This window comes from Argopecten irradians, chromosome 3, assembly GCF_041381155.1.
Source record: "Argopecten irradians isolate NY chromosome 3, Ai_NY, whole genome shotgun sequence".
In the NCBI taxonomy this organism is placed as follows: Eukaryota; Metazoa; Mollusca; class Bivalvia; order Pectinida; family Pectinidae; genus Argopecten; species Argopecten irradians.
The window spans coordinates 9,403,350-9,424,178 of NC_091136.1; the positions used below are offsets into that span (position 1 = coordinate 9,403,350).

Below are 20,829 nucleotides of genomic sequence, written 5' to 3' on the forward strand. Positions count from 1 at the left end.
GGCCTAGGTATCATCATTGGTGTATATGATATAAGGCCTAGGTATCATCATTGGTGTATATGATATAAGGCCTAGGTATCATCATTGGTGTATATGATATAAGGCCTAGGTATCATCATTGGTGTATATGATATAAGGCCTAGGTATCATCATTGGTGTATATGATATAAGGCCTAGGTATCATCATTGGTGTATATGATATAAGGCCTAGGTATCATCATTGGTGTATATGATATAAGGCCTAGGTATCATCATTGGTGTATATGATATAAGGCCTAGGTATCATCATTGGTGTATATGATATAAGGCCTAGGTATCATCATTGGTGTATATGATATAAGGCCTAGGTATCATCATTGGTGTATATGATATAAGGCCTAGGTATCATCATTGGTGTATATGATATAAGGCCTAGGTATCATCATTGGTGTATATGATATAAGGCCTAGGTATCATCATTGGTGTATATGATATAAGACCTAGGTATCATCATTGGTGTATATGATATAAGGCCTAGGTATCATCATTGGTGTATATGATATAAGGCCTAGGTATCATCATTGGTGTATATGATATAAGACCTAGGTATCATCATTGGTGTATATGATATAAGGCCTAGGTATCATCATTGATGTATATGATATAAGACCTAGGTATCATCATTGATGTATATGATATAAGACCTAGGTATCACATTGATGTATATGATATAAGGCCTAGGTATCATCATTGATGTATATGATATAAGACCTAGGTATCATCATGTATATGATATAAGGCCTAGGTAATCATCATTGTGTATATCATATAAGGCTAGGTCATCATATGATATAAGGCCTAGGTATCATCATTGGTGTATATGATATAAGGCCTAGGTATCATCATTGGTGTATATGATATAAGACCTAGGTATCATCATTGTGTATATGATTAAGGCCTAGGTATCATCATTTATGTATATGATATAAGGCCTAGGTATCATCATTGATGTATATGATATAAGACCTAGGTATCATCATTGTGTATATGATATAAGGCCTAGGTATCATCATTGGTGTATATGATATAAGGCCTAGGTATCATCATTGATGTATATGATATAAGACCTAGGTATCATCATTGGTGTATATGATATAAGGCCTAGGTATCATCATTGGTGTATATGATATAAGGCCTAGGTATCATCATTGGTGTATATGATATAAGGCCTAGGTATCATCATTGGTGTATATGATATAAGGCCTAGGTATCATCATTGGTGTATATGATATAAGGCCTAGGTATCATCATTGGTGTATATGATATAAGGCCTAGGTATCATCATTGGTGTATATGATATAAGGCCTAGGTATCATCATTGGTGTATATGATATAAGGCCTAGGTATCATCATTGGTGTATATGATATAAGGCCTAGGTATCATCATTGATGTATATGATATAAGGCCTAGGTATCATCATTGGTGTATATGATATAAGGCCTAGGTATCATCATTGTGTATATGATATAAGGCCTAGGTATCATCATTGGTGTATATGATATGATATACATTGGTTGTATATGAATAAGGCCTAGGTATCATCATTGGTGTATATGATATAAGGCCTAGGTATCATCATTGGTGTATATGATATAAGGCCTAGGTATCATCATTGATGTATATGATATAAGACCTAGGTATCATCATTGGTGTATATGATATAAGGCCTAGGTATCATCATTGGTGTATATGATATAAGGCCTAGGTATCATCATTGGTGTATATGATATAAGGCCTAGGTATCATCATTGATGTATATGATATAAGGCCTAGGTATCATCATTGGTGTATATGATATAAGGCCTAGGTATCATCATTGGTGTATATGATATAAGGCCTAGGTATCATCATTGGTGTATATGATATAAGGCCTAGGTATCATCATTGGTGTATATGATATAAGGCCTAGGTATCATCATTGGTGTATATGATATAAGACCTAGGTATCATCATTGATGTATATGATATAAGGCCTAGGTATCATCATTGGTGTATATGATATAAGGCCTAGGTATCATCATTGACGTATATGATATAAGGCCTAGGTATCATCATTGGTGTATATGATATAAGGCCTAGGTATCATCATTGGTGTATATGATATAAGGCCTAGGTATCATCATTGACGTATATGATATAAGACCTAGGTATTACATTGATGTATATGATATAAGGCCTAGGTATAATCATTGATGTATATGATATAAGACCTAGGTATCATCATTGGTGTATATGATATAAGGCCTAGGTATCATCATTGGTGTATATGATATAAGGCCTAGGTATCATCATTGGTATATATGATATAAGGCCTAGGTATCATCATTGGTGTATATGATATAAGGCCTAGGTATCATCATTGGTGTATATGATATAAGGCCTAGGTATCATCATTGTGTATATGATTATAAGGCCTAGGATCATCATTGTGATATATGATATAAGGCCTAGGTATCATCATTGATGTATATGATATAAGGCCTAGGTATCATCATTGGTGTATATGATATAAGGCCTAGGTATCATCATTGATGTATATGATATAAGACCTAGGTATCATCATTGGTGTATATGATATAAGGCCTAGGTATCATCATTGGTGTATATGATATAAGGCCTAGGTATCATCATTGGTGTATATGATATAAGACCTAGGTATCATCATTGGTGTATATGATATAAGGCCTAGGTATCATCATTGATGTATATGATATAAGGCCTAGGTATCATCATTGGTGTATATGATATAAGACCTAGGTATCATCATTGGTGTATATGATATAAGGCCTAGGTATCATCATTGGTGTATATGATATAAGGCCTAGGTATCATCATTGGTGTATATGATATAAGGCCTAGGTATCATCATTGGTGTATATGATATAAGGCCTAGGTATCATCATTGGTGTATATGATATAAGGCCTAGGTATCATCATTGGATGTATATGATATAAGGCCTAGGTATCATCATTGGTGTATATGATATAAGGCCTAGGTATCATCATTGGTGTATATGATATAAGACCTAGGTATCATCATTGGTGTATATGATATAAGACCTAGGTATCATCATTGGTGTATATGATATAAGACCTAGGTATCATCATTGATGTATATGATATAAGACCTAGGTATCATCATTGACGTATATGATATAAGGCCTAGGTATCATCATTGGTGTATATGATATAAGGCCTAGGTATCATCATTGGTGTATATGATATAAGGCCTAGGTATCATCATTGATGTATATGATATAAGGCCTAGGTATCATCATTGACGTATATGATATAAGGCCTAGGTATCATCATTGGTGTATATGATATAAGGCCTAGGTATCATCATTGGTGTATATGATATAAGACCTAGGTATCATCATTGGTGTATATGATATAAGGCCTAGGTATCATCATTGGTGTATATGATATAAGACCTAGGTATCATCATTGGTGTATATGATATAAGACCTAGGTATCATCATTGGTGTATATGATATAAGGCCTAGGTATCATCATTGGTGTATATGATATAAGACATAGGTATCATCATTGGTGTATATGATATAAGGCCTAGGTATCATCATTGACGTATATGATATAAGACCTAGGTATCATCATTGATGTATATGATATAAGGCCTAGGTATCATCATTGATGTATATGATATAAGACCTAGGTATCATCATTGGTGTATATGATATAAGACCTAGGTATCATCATTGATGTATATGATATAAGACCTAGGTATCATCATTGGTGTATATGATATAAGGCCTAGGTATCATCATTGGTGTATATGATATAAGGCCTAGGTATCATCATTGGTGTATATGATATAAGACCTAGGTATCATCATTGATGTATATGATATAAGACCTAGGTATCATCATTGGTGTATATGATATAAGACCTAGGTATCATCATTGGTGTATATGATATAAGGCCTAGGTATCATCATTGATGTATATGATATAAGGCCTAGGTATAGTATAAGACCTAGGTATCATCATTTATGTATATGATATAAGGCCTAGGTATCATCATTGGTGTATATGATATAAGGCCTAGGTATCATCATTGATGTATATGATATAAGGCCTAGGTATCATCGCGCTATCTTGAGGCTAAACACAAATATTTGTTTAGTAAATTTTAGATCGGTAAGTCACAAACTAAACATTGAAACTGGTAGACCACGTAATATTCTGAGAAGTAGAATTTATGGAACAAATCATTTCTGGAGATATTCTTGTATGTCCTATTTACAATGATTTAAGGTATTAAATTTATCAAAAAAATACTATTATGAAAGACCATCTGTTTCAGCTTCTTCGGCATCGTGGTATCCGGTATCCATATTGCACAACTATTGACCGATTTAGGTAAATGTCTATATTTTGCTTCAAAAAGAGGAAATTAATCTAAAAGTACATTGCGGGTAACCAAATTTATTATATAATACGTATTACAATAGTACTCCGTTTACATTATGTCATTAGGTTATTCACTCTCCTCTAATGTATGGTAATGTATTTTGCATTGCATTCCCTTGATGTTATTTTCACCTGTAGGTCGTAGCCTACGGAATAAATAAATGAAATAAGAATAAGTTATGCACATCAGTGTAACTATAAAAAGTCTTGTAAAGTTAAAACATCTATGTCGATCCGTCAAAGTCTTGAATATAATGTAAAATTAAAGTAAAAAATAACCTAAACGTAGATGATTTATCTAAAATTAATGATACTGAAATATACACGTGCAGTTTTGGAAGTCCGGAAATGGAAACCTGAAGTCATATCCGTTTATTACGATCAACCTACGGTCCTTGGTGTTCCAAGACACAAGATGGCTTTTACAAGCTTAAAACGAAAGACACGCAAAGTCAAAGGACGACAGATGAAAATGTATGATACATTTGACAAAAATATTTCATCCTCTGTAGAACTACTCAATGTTAAGGTTATTTTTTTTCAAATAAAATATTCACGAAAAGTCAATAGAGGAATTTAAACAAGGGGCCCAGAGGTCCTGGATCGGTCATCTGGTTACTTTAGTGATAAACTAATGCTTCGTTTCAGAGAAAAGTCGTTTAAATGAAAATTACAAAATTGGCTCCTTTATTGCCCTGACCCTTAGGCCCTTAGGGTAAGCCTGACCATTTCTGGAGTCAACCCAACCATTTGTACAATTTCGATGCCCACCCGATTGGATACTGCCATAGGAATATGAGAGCTATATCATGCTTAGTTTCAGAGAAGAAGTTGTTTAAATTAACATCTTTGACTCCGTCCCTCAGGCTCCTTGGGGGTCAGCACACCAATTGTACCATTCCCACCCCATTACTAGTTTCAGAGAAGAAGTTGTTTGAATGGAAATAGGCACATCGACCCTTTGACTCCACCCCATTACTTGTTTCAGAGAAGAAGTTGTTTAAATGGAAATAGGCAAATCGACCCTTTGACTCCACCCCTTTACTAGTTTCAGAGAAAAAGTTGTTTAAATGGATATATGCACATTTACACCTTTGGCTCCGCCAAATTACTAGTCTAAGAAAAGATGTTCTTTAAATGGAAATAGGCACATCGACCCCTTTGACATTGTCCCATTACTTGTTTCAGAGAAGAAGTTGTTTAAATGGAAATAGGCAAATCGACCCTTGGACTCCACCCCTTTACTAGTTTCAGAGAAGAAGTTGTTTAAATGGAAATAGGCAAATCGACCCTTTGACTCCACCCCTTTACTAGTTTTTAGAGAAAAAGTTGTTTAAATGGATATATGCACATTTACACCTTTGGCTCCGCCAAATTACTAGTCTAAGAAAAGATGTTCTTTAAATGGAAATAGGCACATCGACCCCTTTGACATTGTCCCATTACTTGTTTCAGAGAAGAAGTTGTTTAAATGGAAATAGGCAAATCGACCCTTGGACTCCACCCCTTTACTAGTTTCAGAGAAGAAGTTGTTTAAATGGAAATAGGCAAATCGACCCTTTGACTCCACCCCTTTACTAGTTTCAGAGAAAAAGTTGTTTAAATGGATATATGCACATTTACATCTTTGGCTCCGCCAAATTACTAGTCTAAGAAAAGATGTTCTTTAAATGGAAATAGGCACATCGACCCCTTTGACATTGTCCCATTACTTGTTTCAGAGAAGAAGTTGTTTAAATGGAAATAGGCAAATCGACCCTTGGACTCCATCCTTTACTAGTTTCAGAGAAAAAGTTGTTTAAATGGAAATAGGCAAATCGACCCTTTGACTCCACCCCTTTACTAGTTTCAGAGAAAAAGTTGTTTAAATGGATATATGCACATTTACATCTTTGGCTCCGCCAAATTACTAGTCTAAGAAAAGATGTTCTTTAAATGGAAATAGGCACATCGACCCCTTTGACATTGTCCCATTACTTGTTTCAGAGAAGAAGTTGTTTAAATGGAAATAGGCAAATCGACCCTTGGACTCCATCCTTTACTAGTTTCAGAGAAAAAGTTGTTTAAATGGAATTAGGCAAATCGACCCCTTTGGCTCCGCCCCATTACTAGTTTCAGAGAAGAAGTTGTTTTTCTATTGCTATTCTTCCCAATGTCATTTCCATTTGATCCTGCCTCCTGTTAAGGACATCCAACATCCTTCCCATGAGTAACCGTCTCTCACTTCGGACTGGTGAATGAATGTCTTCAATGTTCAGGTCTATCCAAGATGGCGACAGTGTCTGAGTTTTACTAAAGAGGTAGGCTCGGAAAGGGAGTGGTGAAGCTGAAACAGCTGGAATAGCAGAGGGTGCGTGCGAAACGGCTGTGGTTATAAGTGAAAGGTCTAGTTGGTTAAATGAATAGTATGAAGAGAAAGAGGAGGTGGAGAAAGGAAGTGACGAAGCTGGAAAAGGAACATAGGTTGGGGTAGGAGAGGATGAGGATAAGTACGAAGAGGCCGCAGTTATTACATAGTCTAGTTGGTTAAATGAATAGTATTGGGAGGAGGAGGTCCAGAACGGAAGTGAAGAAAATTGGAATAGGAGTGAGGGTAGTAAGATGCTGTAGAATGTGGTAAGGATCGGTGTGATGAATGTATGGGTGAAACGAAGTGTTGTGGTAGGGCAATGAAGATGTTGGTAACGATACAGATGCGAGGCAAAAAGAGGGTGTGAACGAAGAGGTTGAAGGTATTAGTGAATGGTCTGGTTGGCTAGGAGAATAGCACGGACAGTAAGGGTCAAGAAGGGAGGTGAATCAGTTGGTAGAGACACTGATGTGAGGGTAATAGTGGGTGTGTAGGTAGAGGCTTTAGTTATCTTTGTCACGACAGGAGAATGGAGAATGGGGTCAGAAGTATCAACAGGCGCAGACCTAGTTTCGACAGATGCAGTTGTCGACGAGTCACTCTCATCAAAGTCGTAGCACGTTGCGAGGGTCATTGCTTGCTTTTTATGTGTCTTTTCATTGATATGGAATATAATAAAAAAAAAGATATGATAGGCAACTGACAAATTCCACCACATACGAGTCTGGATACAGATGTGGTAAACTCTTTGATTAATTAAGGCATCGCTAGGCCAAACAATATGCTGTATGTATGTTCATGTCTAAATCGTATACGTATCGACAACATTGTCTAACAGAGTAACTAGGCAAGCATGATTTCACAATAATGTAACCACGACTATTGACACACTGTCACTGCTTATCCATCCTCGATACTTCAGGGGTTCCAATCACTTACGATCTCTACACACTTAGACTATATCATGGGTGTAGAGATCGTAGGTGATCGGAACCCCTAGAGTATCAAGGATGCTGCATATCCAACTTGGGGTATAATGAATGATCGTTAAAGGCGACTTAATTTAGGATCTTTTCTTTTCTTTCTTCCTAACTTATTTTATTCTTCATAACATCTCTCTTGACCCCGCCTCACTTTTGGCCTATTTAGTTGAGTGCTAGCCCCTGTGAGGATTCTGCCCGTGGCCGAGACACATCATAGTCTATAAAAGTGGTAGTGTCTGTTCCTGTTTAGCGCTTAGTATTAAGGGAGTGGGACGACTGGTTCGTCCGTTATTTGGTGTCTTCGGCGGTATGCGTAAGTGATATGGCACTAGAAGATACAACACGAATACACCACAGTCTCTCGTAACACGCACCACGCACTTCACACACGCTACACACTGCATACATAAGAGGCCATCCTTACATGACCCCGGCTATTAATAGGACGTTATAATTAATAAAGCGAACAAATCAATCCTTACATGACACTGGCTGTTAATAGGACGTTAATTTAATTAAACAAACAAACGCAGACTCATTTTTGCTTACACATATGACAGTCATTGTTGGTTGGGGCGTGATGAGGGCAGGATGAGGGTCGGCTGTCAGGGACAATATCTCACCTCTATGGTGGCTGATTACGGCCATCTCGTGTTGTTGTGTTGTCGCCTTGTCGTGTTGTCGCCTTGTCGAGTTGTCGCGGTCTCAAACTGCGACAACCCGAGATTTAATAGTTAAAATGTCCACTTGTCGCGTTTTCGAACTGCGACAAGTCGACAACACGACAAGACGACAAGTCGACAACACGACAAGTCGACATTTCAAACACGTTAATTAGCGCGTAAAGAATCTCGTGTAGTCGCGGTAAAATGTCGACTTGTCGTGTTGTCGAGTTGTCGTGTTGTCGAGTTGTCGACTTGTCGCCTTCCTGTTACACATGCGCAAATATAGAAAACTGAAGTCAGTGCTTGTACCATAGTATTATGGTGGCATATGTCTGCCATCGATTTGCCGACTTACGACTTAATAATGTCGACATCGTTAAGGCATTAAGTCGACATCATATCGATAGATGTCGACATAAACAGAAGAATATGTCGACTTACCACATGTACATGCCCACATAATGATTCCAAGATATCTATGTAGACAGTCGGTAACTCGGCGATTAATGTGTTTATGCTCGGGTGTGACACCGACTTGTCAGTTATTGATGTCGACATCTAAACTAAAAGATGTCGACATCTGGTCATGAAAGTGGAAATCAAAGGCCATCCTTTCATAAAGCACTGTGTATATGCAGCAAAAGCCATACAGCAGAGATCGACGTTGATTGTTAATTAAAGTTTTTATTTATTTGATTTAAAAAAACAACAAAAATTGTGATCCTGCACATCCCGGCCATGAAACTGTAGCCTGCGTGTACGTAGCTGTTAGCCCGAGCTAAGGTATAACCGTGTGTTGAAAATTCGTTTCAAAGCTGTGTGTGTGTTTTGTTGATTGCCATTCGTACCAAGTCCATGTAGTACATACTGTACTATACTATATTAAAAGAATGAATATAATACATAAATATTTACATCCCTCGATACACTTACATATACACTTGTATATAAAGGCACAACGAATTTTTGTTTCGGTCTCAATGGTCAGATACAACCTTTGGGCTAATAATCCTCCAGGGACGCGGTTTTAAACTCTCAACTCGCGATACATCTGCATCTAGTTTTCGTAGTAAAAACATGCATTCTTTGTAGTCAAACGTAGTAAAAAAAAAAGGTCACGTGCTTGTACCACATTCATGCCATTGGCCGGAATATACAATTGTATTATGGGTAACTAGTGATCACGTGATTTTGTGTTTACTTCCAAATATGGTGATAGTTTGCTTGCCATTTCTTCGGGGAAATTGATTTATTTGAAAATATTTAGACTCCAAAATGCTATTAATATTGCATGCATATCATTTTGACTTGCACATATGTATTATTTTACTATAAATAATGATCTGAAATGAGTTATAAAACTGTCATTTTCACGTTTTGTAAATAAATGATATAATAATTCAATAGGTCTAACCGTCTAATCAAGGATCAGCGAAGATCGGCTACTCCCGGCTAAATTCGAAGAATTCTGAATTTATATTTCTATGTATTATTACCTGCTTTAGGGTTCAGAACATATACACATAACACAGAGAAAATAAGATCTTCTTCAAAAGGCCTATTAATTATGTATAAATACCAGGTCAGAGAAATCACTCTATTTGGACGTAAACACACACTCATGTGATCACTAGTTACCCACTAATACAATTCCATATTTTTTTCAGCCAATGGCATGAATGAGGTATAATCACGTGACTTGTTTTACTACGTTTTACTACAAAGAACGCGTGTTTTGTACCTTCAAAAACCATAATGGGGATGGGGGAAATCCTCCGCGGATCGTGGTTTTCATTTCCACCATTTGAAATTGTTAGCAATACTATCATATCATAGTTTATTTTCCATATTATTTCCAAAACAAATGGTATAAGCTTCCGCATAGCCCACTTAGCTTTTTGGGAATCTAATACATACATGTATGTACACATTTACTAAGAAACACGGGTTTATGTGCTTACATGGCAGCTTCCCGCCTGGTAAATTGGGACCTAGGACCTAACTCATTATGCTTCGGTAGGTTCCATACGAAAATGTATCATTTTGTTTGTCAGAATAACTCTTCATAGATTGAAAGGTCTCAAGGCCCTCTACCAATATTGTGAATTTCATGGCCCTGGGGTCTCGGAATTTTCCCCAGGGGATAGGATCTGTTCCATAGTTTATATAGGGAAACACATTTATGAGCATTATTTGCTCAATTTTCATAGGAAACAGATGCAATTGAATCAAATACTCTTCATATATTAAAAGGTTAAATGGGTATCATCACTGGCTGATTTCATGGGCCTGATAGGCCAAATATATGGTGCTTATATACAGTGTATGTATTTGTTTCATTCTTTATCCGAACTCGGGTGACCAATCAGAGAAAAAAACATGCATGGCTGACAGGTGGCTATGTGTTTTGTTATTCCTGCTATATAGACTTCATTTTTAGTTTTCCCATGTTATAAAACATTTCCAAGAGGAAAGAAAAAGGTAAAGAATAACAGAAATAGAGAAAAGATCCATCTTTTATTGGCATGATTTACATCAGCAGTAGTGGGTACCAAGTTCATTAAACTTTTTAAATGTGCAACTGCAGGGGCGTAAGAAGAAAAGGGTCCTCCTGCACATTTTTCGTACTTCATTTTAGAAAATTTTGCCGCTTTGCGACGCATTTCCTAAAAGTTCAAGCACGTAATGTTCAAACCTTTAATGATAAATATTAAATACACATGAACTAGACTAAAAATGTCAATCAAGGGATTCTACTATTTCAAAAATTTTTCTTAAAATATTATATTGTTTATATGTCTAAACAAGACAATTAAATCAATTCATTATTTTTTTTTAGTTAAACAACAATGTGCTGATGGTGTGAAGTCGTATGTTCAGATCGAGCAGGGTTGCATAATGATATGACGACATTCACAATTATAATTTCTAAATGCAGGTAAATGTAAATCGAAAAATAGCTGTTAATAGGACGTTAATAAATCAAACAAACAAACAAACAAACCACGTTAAGAACGCATTAAAATCCTCAAAATACACCGTAAAACTCATATTGGCCATTCCAAATCGTAATATTTTTCGCGGGGGAGACCCCCGGCCCCCCAGAACACCAAAGTCTCGCGCATTCGGCGCTCGCAAAATCATCAAAATCGTAATTTTTCCCGGGGGAGATCCCCAGACCCCCAAAACACCAAAATCTCGCGCATTCGGCGTTCGCAAAATCATCAAAATACATCGTAAAAATGATCTCAGCCATTCTAAATCGTAAAAAAAAAATTCCAGGAGAGACCCCCGGACCTCCAAACACCAAAATCTCGACCCTTCGACGCTCGCACGCCATTTTGCATATTCATTAATTTCCTGTTAGCGTCGCCATTGATATGGATGTGTACAAGGATTATATGTAATGATTTATCAGAAAAAGAATATAAAGTATATATGGTTGTGTGTTGAATTAATCTCCCCCTGTGTGACCTATTGCAATTGTCTTTTGGCCGGCAATATCCAGTGTCTGTTGTAAACAATTTACAATTTTCTTAATAACCAAGAACCTCATACATGGACATGTTATTGGGCCATAGCATGCTGGGATGAAGGAATACAAAGTTTGTTCAAATCAACGATCTTGACCTATGTGCCAAGTCACAGGGCTGAGACATATTTATTTGTTTGTTTAAAAGCAAAACATTATTCATAACTGTGCATATCGGAATTCAGGTGACTGTTAGACATATATATCCTTATTGCCTTCTGCTCATTCTCAACTCTCATCCATTTGTAAACAATTCAAATTTTAACAAACTTCTTCTCCACAACACGTTTTTTCTCATTTTACAGCAAGTACAAAAACAACAACAATCAAATTACAATCATGAATATTTTGTATTGATATTAAATTTTTTTGCAAATTTTCAGCAAAACAAACATGTTTCAAATTAAATTAATACACATATTTGATTAATATATTTGATTTGCATTCATTATTGAATTTAAAAAAAAAATGAAAAAAATTCAAGTTTTAATCAAGGGAGATAAATCCGTTTTGAAGAATTTTCCACAAAGTGGAAAAGTTAAGATTAATTTACTATTTAAATCTCTGGATTAATTCACTTCCCATGCATTATTCAACCAAAATTTAGCCTGGTACATTAACACAAATTTATTAGATGAAGTAATTGTCGAGTATATATACATGAACTCTGACATCTGCCATGGCACAACATGTAATCTTCAATTTATCAATGTTTCACAATCAAAGTCTACTCTAAGCATTCTGTTTCAAATGGTGGAAATGAAACCACGATCCGCGGAGGATTTCCCCAATACTGGTACAAAACACGCGTTCTTTGTAGTAAAACGTAGTAAAACAAGTCACGTGATTATACCTCATTCATGCCATTGGCCGAAATAAATATGGAATTGTATTAGTGGGTAACTAGTGATCACATGAGTGTGTGTTTGCTTCCAAATAGAGTGATTTCTCTGATCTGGTATTTATACATAATTAGGCCTTTTGAAGAAGATCTTATTTTCTTTGTGTTATATGTATATGTTCTGAACCCTAAAGCAGGTAATAATACATATAAATATAAATTTAGAATTCTACGAATTTAGCCGGGAGTAGCCGATCTTCGCTGATCCTAGATTAGACGGTTAGACCTATTGAATTGGTCAATTTGCATTATATCATTTATTTACAAAAACGTGGAAATGACAGTTTTATAACTCATTTCAGTTCATTATTTATAGTAAAATAATACATATGTGCAAGTCAAAATGATATGCAATATTATTAACATTTTGGAGTCTAAATATTTTCAAATAAATCAATTTCTCCGAAGAAATGGCAAGAGCAAACTATCACCATATTTGGAAGTAAACACAAAAATCACGTGATCACTAGTTACCCATAAATACAATTGTATATTCCGGGCAATGGCATGAAATTGAGGTAATAAGCACGTGACTTTTTTTTACTACGTATTTAACTACAAAAAAATAGATGCAGATACAATGTTTATCCCGAGTTTGGAGCTAAAACCGCGTCCCGCGGAGGATTTTTAAGCCCAAAGGTTGAATCTGGCCATTAAGACCGTAACAAAAATTCGTGAGTTGATGCCTTTATTTAGTGTATCGAGGGATAGTAAATTATTTATGTATGCTTGTATATATGGGCAGGGCAAGCGCTAACAAGTTAAAGCTGGTATTCCAAATGGGTACTAGGTGTATCTTATACTCGGCACCGTGGCTCTGTTTATAATTCACGTAAACTGGTTTGCTTAGTGATTCGGCAAAAGAAATGAAATCTTGCACGTGTAACTATAGTATACGTACGGTATTTATACGCCACAATACTCCATGCATGGACTTGGTAACGACTCGCTAATCAGACAAAGCACGCAACTACTACAGTCTTTTAAACTTTTTCACCCTCAGGTTATATATAGATTATTAATGATTCAGATCGGCCTAATGATGGATGCGATTTCGTTGTACAAATGCATGAGTCTCTCTTTGCACTCTACTTCCTTCTCAGCTCTAACAGTTTTACAATGATGTATATAGATGCAGATCACAATTTTAATATGTTTATAACTTTTCTGAATCTAACAAAATCAACGTCGAACACTCTGCTGTAATGGTGCCTTGCTAATAAGTGCCCGCCTTTGAATTCCCAATTTCAAGACCAGATGTCGAGTTTAGATGTTCAATATAAACTTAGTCGGTGTCGAGTCCGCACAGTTCCGTTCTGTTTATTTCGGAAATGTCGACTTAATCTGTCGGTCAATCCTTAAGTCAGTAAGTCGGCAACTATCGTTGGACAGAAAAATATATGCCACCATAAAAATGCAAGTATTTTCTAGGTGTTTCGGGATTGAACGGGCACTTTAGAACTATTTGCCTTAGCGGTTCAAGTCCCCGATTAAAATAACAGATGGAAGATTAACTGTAAATTATTACACATTATACACGTTTATCATATTAATAAGAACAAATTATTGAAATTCATAGTTACTGAGAAATTTGACTTTTGAAAACTCTCGGTAAAGAGTATTGCTAACAAATTCGTTCTTATAGACGACAACATCCATGCACCACATGTTTATTATCATTAAGCGCTAGGTACACTATGGCGAGTTGTTATCCATTTGTTTGCGCATAGTTTGTAAACAGGATGGCGGACAAAGTACGGACAACCTCGGATTTTACCTTTCGACAACACGTAGATTCCGGTACGCGCTAAATAAGGCGTGATTTGAAAAATGTCTGACTGTCGTGTGTCGAGCTTGTACGTGTTTTGGACCGTCTGTTGTCGATCCGTAAACGCGACTAGTGAAAATTTTAACTGTTAAATCTCGGGTTTGCGCAGTTTTTACTGTCGAAATTCATATTATGACACTGGATAATATTGGTGGCAGCATTGTCAGTGTTCGTCGCTCATTGTCGTGTTGTGTATATGTCCACTTGTCGTGCGTTTTCGAAACCGCGACAAGTCGAGCAACACGGGACAAGAACGAAAATGTCGACAAACAACGACAAGGTGATTTCAAACACGACTAATTAGCGCGTACAGAAATATCGTGTTGTTCGCTGTATAAAAATGTCGAACTTGTCGTGTTGTGTCGAGTTGTCCGACTTGTCCGTGTTGGTCGACTTGCGTTTTGTCGACTTTGTCGCCTTCCTGTCGCACTCATGCGCAAATCATATGAGATAGCCACTATGCTTGAATATAGTAACGTGAAGTCAGTGCTTGATACCATGTTAGACGCATATTGGTGGCCAAATTTCTGCCTGATCGATTTTGCCGACTTACGACTTAATGATGTCGACATTATTTAGGTACTAGAAGCTCCGTCATATCGGAAGAAATAATCAGAAGAGTATGTCCGTTCTACTTACCAGATACTATGAACCTGCAACACCATACCGTTTTCCAAGATAATTATGTGGGAAATGTTTCGAATTAAATCGTGTTTAATGATGTTGTGACCACCGACTTGTCAGTTTTTGATCGTAGTTAATTTATATACAGTTATTAAGATTGTCACGACACGTTCTCGTGTCATGAAAGTGATTCAATGGCCCATCCTTTCATATAGGGACAACTGGGTATATGTACAGCAAGGCGCCATACAGCAGTGTTCGACTGTTGATCTTTGTCTAATTGTCAGAAAAGTTTTTATATTTTTGATTTACAAAATTTAAAAATTGTGATCCTGCACATCCCGGCATTGCAGCTGTTACTGCGTGTATGAGAGGAAAGTTAGAGTGCCAAAAGGACTCTGCGTTTTAGTACAACGAATTTCACATTCCTCTTGGCGAATAAATCATTTATTTAATACTGTATAACCAGTGGGTTGCGTTATAAAGAAGATGGTGTGTGTGCACTCTCTGTGGGTATGCATCCGTACCAAGAGCATGTGGTTTTACATACCGATTCTATACTTTATTACAATTATTTTTTCAAGATTTCAGTTTTGTGAATCACGAAAAATACAGGTTAGTAATTTAAAATAAGCCAAAATACGGCAGTACAGAATACGCAAATACCATTTGGGAAACCAGCTGTACTAGGTTAGCTTGCATTGGTCGCAATATAATATATACATAAATATTTACATCCCTCGATGATACGCACTATGGGACTCAAGTCTATAAGTAATACACTGAAACAGAAATTTTGTTGTACAGTATCTTGAGCTAATGGCCTCCAGATTCGACTTTAGGCTAAATAATCCTCCAGCGGGACGCCTAGTTTTGCTACAAAGACTCGGGATTTATCTGCATCTATATTTTGTATAAACAGGTAGTAAAAAAATTGTCATTGGCGGAATATACGACAATTGTATTATGGGTTAAATAGTGATCAAGTTCGATTGTGTTGTTTACTTCACAATTATGGTGTTTGTTTTGCTTGAGGTATATTATTGTCATGCATATCATTTTGACTTGCACAATATGTATTTTTACTAGTAAATATATGATTCTGAAATTGGAGTTAATAAAAAACTGTCATTTTCAACGTTCTTGTAAATAAATGATGTTATTATTAATTTTTAGGTCTAACGTCTAATCAAATCAAGCGATGATTCGGCTACTCACAGGCTAAGATTCGGTAGAACTTATACAAGTTTATATTTTTATACTATATTATTACATGCTTATGTATCAATATACAGTTGTACATATGATGACACAGAGAAAATAAGAGTCTTACTTGCAAACAAGGCCTTAATTATGGAGGTCAGGTAGACAGATCTCTTATTTGGAAGGTAAACATCACACTCATGTTGCTAGTTACCCCACTAATACACAATTCCTTTATTTATTTCACGTCGCAATGGCAATGAATGGGACGTGACTTGTTTTACTACGTTTGGCTACTCACAAAGAAGTGTTGAATCGTGGTGTTTCATTTCCACCATTGTGAACATGAAGGCTTTGAAGGTAGTCTTTGATTGGGTGAATACATTGATAAATAAGATACAGCCATGGCAGATGACTAACGTTCATGTACTCGACAATGACTTGGAAACATTAATCTAATAAATTTGTCGTTGTAAAATTATAATGGATGTTTGACCGTTGTAACGCAGCTCATTAATTTTGGCTTGAATAAATGCATGGGAAAGTGAATTATTCTAGATCAAGTGTGAATCGAGACCTTGTTGGGTGGTTTATTTAGGGGAAAAGTTGATTAACTTTTTATATATATATGTACCCTTATTTTCTTTTGCTGCATTTTACTGTGACCTATTGTAACACGTCAACTGAATTTGTTCTCTTTGGTATTTATACCTTTTATTTTCTCTGTGTTATATGTATATGTTCTGAGCCCTAAAGCAGGTAATAATATATATAAATATAAATTTAGAATTCTACGAATTTAGCCGGGAGTAGCCGATCTTCGCTGATTTTAGATTAGACGGTTAGACCTATTGAAATGGTCAATTCGTATTATATCATTTATTTAAAAAACGTGAAAATGGCAGTTTTACAACTCATTTCAGTTCATTATTTATAGTAAAACAGTGCATATGTGCAAGTCAAATGATAAGCATGCAATATTAATAATATTTTGGAGTCTAAATATTTTCAAATAAATCAATTTCTCCGAAGAAATGGCAAGCAAACTATCTCCATATTTGGAAGTAAACACAAAATCACGTGATCACTAGTTACCCATAATACAATTGTATATTCCGGCCAATGGCATGAATGAGGTATAAGCACGTGACTTTTTTTTACTACGTTTGACTACAAAGAACGCATGTTTTTTACTACGAAAAATAGATGCAGATGTATCGCGAGTTGGGAGTTTAAAAACCGCGTCCCTGGAGGATTTTTAGCCCAAAGTTTGAATCTGACCATTAAGACCGTAACAAAAATTCGTTGTGCCTTTATATAAGTGTATCGAGGCAGAGATTTAAATAGTATTTCTCTGATCGAGGGATGTAAATATTTATGTAGGCCAAGCTAACAAGTAAAGCTGGTTTCCCAACGTGTATTGTGTACCTGTACTGTGACCTTTATGGCTTTTAAATTACGTAACTGGTTTTTTTCGGGATTCACAAGAAAATACAACATAAAAAAATCTTTTTTTATTTTATTTTTTTTTATTTTTATTTTCATTCATTCTTTTAATATAGTATAGTACGGTATGTAATACATGGACTTGGTACGAATGCCAATCAACAAAACACACACACAGCTTTGAAACGAATTTTCAACCCACGGTTATATATATTAATAATTCGTTGTACACTTCCTTAGCTCAGGCTAACAGCTACGTACACGCAGGCTACAGTTTCATGGTCGGGATGTGCAGGATCACATTTTTTTTTTTTTTTTGAAATCAAATGAATAAAAACTTGAATTAACAAAATCAACGTCGATCTCTGCTGTATGGCTTTTGCTGCATATACACAGTGCCCTATGAAAGGGTGGCCTTTGATTTCCACTTTCAAGACCAGATGTCGACATCTTTTAGTTTGGATGTCGACATCAATAACTGACAAGTCGGTGTCACACCCGAGCATAAACACATTAATCGCCGAGTTACCGACTGTCTACATAAATATCTTGGATTCATTATGTGGGCATGTACATGTGGTAAGTCGACATATTCTTCTGTTTATGTCGACATATTCCGATATGATGTCGACTTAATGCCTTAACGATGTCGACATTATTAAGTCGTAAGTCGGCAAATCGATGGCAGAAATATGCCACCATAAAATTGCAATATTTTCTAATTTTCGGATTAACGGGCCTTCGAACTATTAGGCCTTAGCGGTTCAAGTGACCTTAAAATTAACAGATGACGATTACTGCTTACTAATCAGACGGCGTGACCAGACCATCATTACACGATTATCATATAATAAACAAATTATTGAAATTCATAGTTCAGAGAAAAATACTTTGACAACTCTCGGTAAAGAAATTGCTATCGAATTTCTTCATCTAGGTACAAACACATGCACACAATTATTTTCATTAGCAATCCAATATGGCGAGTGTTATCCATTGTTTGCGCATGTGTAACAGGAAGGCGACAAGTCGACAACTCGACAACACGACAAGGCGACAACACGGCAAGGCGACAACACAACAACACGAGATGGCCGTAATCAGCCACCATAAAAAAGGTCCAAGGGCCTGAATTCTTTGTAGTCATTTTCATTAAAACTACCTGCACAAACAACCCAAAAAAAGTTAGCCTTTGTTAAATAATTCTACATTTTATATTCATAAATCATATGAGTAGATCGTATACTTTATATTTAAGTCATTTCTTTTAGATCTTTAACGGAAAATTTTGTTTGGAATAATATTTTTTACGAAAAAGTAAAACTTTTTGGAAAAAACGAAAACGAAACATTGCTCTTTGTCATCTCATATCACCCTGTTACTGGTTTTGTCCACAATTTTACCCCCAATTAAAAATACTCCCATGACATTTTCTGTCTATGTGTAAATTAGGTTCAAAATTAAAATCCGGGAAAACAGTTTTTGAGTGACTTAAAAATAGAGAGTGCATGTAGCAACGGACCACTTCTTTGTTAGTATACCTAGTTCTACATTTCCAGTTTGTGATTCCAGAGTCCGATATAAGTGAAAATCAGTGTACAGTAATAATTTTAGAGCAAACCCAATATCCTCAATTTTTATCCTGAGCAAAATTTGAGCTTTTTTTCTCTCTTCAAAATCAATTTGTCGTAAAAATAATTCGTAAATATCGTTATAAATTGATGAAAAATAAAGAATGAAGATTTTTTTTATTACAAAAAAAATAATTTTAAAAAATATGTTAAAAAAATGTACACAAGGGGTCCCCTTGCCACATACCCGAAGTAATTTTAGAAAACATCATTTCAGGCTCTTTATGCCCTTTTAAAACATACAAAATAAATGAAAACACACAAAAAGTAGTATGTACCTAGACCTTCAACACTGCAAAATTTTAAAAAAATCGGCGCGTGGGCGGATTTTTCAACCCCACTTTTGGTTAAAATCCATTAAGAACTTTTTGACTAGTAGCGATGTAAAGGAAAAGATTACACACGGCGCACGGCGACGGACGGTGCACGATGACAATAGGTCATCTTGACCCTTCAGAGCAGATGACCTAAAAATGTGTAGAAGGACCCTTTTTTTCTTTCTAAAACATTTCACTCGGCGAAAATGGAGAGGGGGAGAGGGGCAATTGCCCCCCCCCCCCCCCCCCCCTACTTCCTACGTCCCGGCCAAGATTGCATTACAAAATTCATCACCAAATACGCTCATGGTCAATGTCAATTTACTTCCTTTTTAGGCACTAATTTTCCTTTTTTATTGGACTCTGTAAGGGCCCCCCAGAAACTAGACTGGTTCCCGCCTCAGTTACCTCCCTTGCTTACGCCGGAGCGCCGCCTGGCGGAGAGTAGAGAACTAAGGAAAGGGAACCAGTCTACCCAGAAACAGGACGCGTGACGATTTGTCCTTCCGCAGTGTAAAATATAGTGCCAACTTATATGAATAAAAAGTATAATAATGATATTTTCTGTAGGTGTTTAACCTTCATTAATGCACTCATTTGATTTAATTTTGCTTTCATGTGAATGAAAAATTCAAATAAATCTTACAGGCTTTCTTTTGATATTTTGACATACGAGTTGACAGATCGCAGCTACTGATGTTGAAGATGGACGCTGCAGTTCAAAATAAGAGATAGGTAATTTCATGTTATGACTGTGATTTGATTTAATAGATGCTAATCATATAAAAAAATCTGATAAATGATCTTTTATTGCATTAATTGAAAGCTCAAATGATCATTATTGCAATGAAATAATGTAAGAATAGCAATGTTTTA

At 36.1% G+C, this 20,829-nt stretch overlaps 1 protein-coding gene across 1 annotated transcript in view; it reads left to right on the forward strand.

Moving 5' to 3' along the window:
• The first annotated feature begins 20,640 nt into the window (after window positions 1–20,640).
• The window catches only part of LOC138317504 (dynein axonemal heavy chain 8-like), a 91,843-nt gene continuing 91,654 nt past the window's right edge, over window positions 20,641–20,829 (forward strand). Inside the window, 1 exon segment of the mRNA XM_069259230.1 lies at window positions 20,641–20,688. The gene's annotated coding sequence lies outside the window, so the exon portion shown is untranslated.